Genomic DNA, 2,500 nt, shown 5'->3' with positions numbered 1-2,500 from the left:
GTCAGGGAGGGAGGGAGGAAGGGAGATAGTCAAAGAGGGAGGGAGGGAGGGAGCCAGGGAGGGAGGGTGGAAGGGAGAGAGTCAGGGAGGGAGGGAGGAAGGGAGAGAGTCAGGGAGGGAGGGAGGAAGGGAGAGAGTCAGGGAGGGAGGGAGGAAGGGAGAGAGTCAGGGAGGGAGGGAGGAAGGGAGAGAGACAGGGAGGGAGGGAGGGAGTTAGGGAGTGAGGGAGGGAGTCAGGGAGGGAGGGAGGGAGTAAGGGAGTGAGGGAGGGAGTAAGGGAGGGAGAGAGGAAGGGAGAAGACAGGGAGGGAGAGAGGAAGGGAGAAGACAGGGAGGGAGAGAGGAAGGGAGAAGACAGGGAGGGAGAGAGGGAGCCAGGGAGGGAGGGAGGAAGGGAGAGAGTCAGGGAGGGAGGGAGGAAGGGAGAGAGTCAGGGAGGGAGGGAGAGAGTCAGGGAGGGAGGGAGGGAGGGAGGAAGGGAGGGAGGGAGGGAGGCAGGGAGAGAGTCAGGGAGGGAGGGAGGGAGGGAGGAAGGGAGGGAGGGAGGGAGGAAGGGAGGGAGGGTACAGGTGGCACCATTCACACAAGCAACACACTCGCCTCGACCAACAATATTTCACCTGTTAACTCCCTCCTGTAGTGGTGGTAGTTGTGGTAGTAGTTGTGGTGGTAGTTGTGGTGGTAGTTGTGGTAGTAGTTGTGGTGGTAGTTGTGGTAGTAGTTGTGGTGGTAGTTGTGGTAGTAGTTGTGGTGGTAGTTGTGGTGGTAGTAGGTAAGTGTGTAGTGGTAGTAAGTAGGTGTGTGGTGGTGGTTGGTAGGTGTGTGGTGGTGGTCGGTAGGTGTGTGGTGGTGGTTGGTAGGTGTGTGGTGGTGGTTGGTAGGTGTGTGGTGGTGGTCGGTAGGTGTGTGGTGGTGGTCGGTAGGTGTGTGGTGGTGGTCGGTAGGTGTGTGGTGGTGGTTGGTAGGTGTGTGGTGGTGGTTGGTAGGTGTGTGGTGGTGGTCGGTAGGTGTGTGGTGGTGGTTGGTAGGTGTGTGGTGGTGGTCGGTAGGTGTGTGGTGGTGGTCGGTAGGTGTGTGGTGGTGGTCGGTAGGTGTGTGGTGGTGGTCGGTAGGTGTGTGGTGGTGGTTGGTAGGTGTGTGGTGGTGGTCGGTAGGTGTGTGGTGGTGGTTGGTAGGTGTGTGGTGGTGGTCGGTAGGTGTGTGGTGGTGGTCGGTAGGTGTGTGGTGGTGGTTGGTAGGTGTGTGGTGGTGGTCGGTAGGTGTGTGGTGGTGGTCGGTAGGTGTGTGGTGGTGGTCGGTAGGTGTGTGGTGGTGGTAGGTAGGTGTGTGGTGGTGGTCGGTAGGTGTGTGGTGGTGGTCGGTAGGTGTGTGGTGGTGGTCGGTAGGTGTGTGGTGGTGGTCGGTAGGTGTGTGGTGGTGGTCGGTAGGTGTGTGGTGGTGGTTGGTAGGTGTGTGGTGGTGGTCGGTAGGTGTGTGGTGGTGGTCGGTAGGTGTGTGGTGGTGGTCGGTAGGTGTGTGGTGGTGGTTGGTAGGTGTGTGGTGGTGGTCGGTAGGTGTGTGGTGGTGGTTGGTAGGTGTGTGGTGGTGGTCGGTAGGTGTGTGGTGGTGGTTGGTAGGTGTGTGGTGGTGGTAGGTAGGTGTGTGGTGGTGGTCGGTAGGTGTGTGGTGGTGGTCGGTAGGTGTGTGGTGGTGGTTGGTAGGTGTGTGGTGGTGGTCGGTAGGTGTGTGGTGGTGGTCGGTAGGTGTGTGGTGGTGGTTGGTAGGTGTGTGGTGGTGGTCGGTAGGTGTGTGGTGGTGGTCGGTAGGTGTGTGGTGGTGGTCGGTAGGTGTGTGGTGGTGGTAGGTAGGTGTGTGGTGGTGGTAGGTAGGTGTGTGGTGGTAGTAGGTAGGTGTGTGGTGGTAGTAGGTAGGTGTGTGATGGTTGTAGGTAGGTGTGTGGTGGTAGAAGGTAGGTGAGTGGTGGTGGTAGGTAGGTGTGTGGTGGTAGTAGGTAGGTGTGTGGTGGTAGTAGGTAGGTGTGTGGTGGTAGTAGGTAGGTGTGTGGTGGTAGTAGGTAGGTGTGTGGTGGTGGTCGGTAGGTGTGTGGTGATAGTAAGTAGGTGTGTGGTGGTGGTCGGTAGGTGTGTGGTGGTGGTCGGTAAGTGTGTGGTAGTGGTAGGTAAGTGTGTCGTGGTAGTAAGTAGGTGTGTGGTGGTGGTAGGTAGGTGTGTCATTGTGGTAGGTAGGTGTGTGGTGGTAGTAAGTAGGTGTGTTGTGGTTGTAGGTAGATGTGTGGTGGTGGTAGGTAGGTGTGTGGTGGTAGTAAGTAGGTGTGTGGTGGTGGGAGGTAGGTGTGTGATGGTGGTTGGTTGGTGCGTGGTGGTGGTAGGTATGTGTGTGGTGGTAGTAAGTAGGTGTGTGGTGGTGGTAGGTAGGTGTGTGGTGGTAATAAGTAGGTGTGTGGTGGTGGTAGGTAGGTGTGTGGTGGTAGCAAGTAGGTGTGTGGTGGTGGTGGTGGTAG

Source organism: Cherax quadricarinatus, chromosome 3, assembly GCF_038502225.1.
Source record: "Cherax quadricarinatus isolate ZL_2023a chromosome 3, ASM3850222v1, whole genome shotgun sequence".
Classification (NCBI taxonomy): domain Eukaryota; kingdom Metazoa; phylum Arthropoda; class Malacostraca; order Decapoda; family Parastacidae; genus Cherax; species Cherax quadricarinatus.
The sequence above is the reverse complement of the archived record's forward strand: the minus strand, read 5'-3'. Positions refer to the sequence as shown.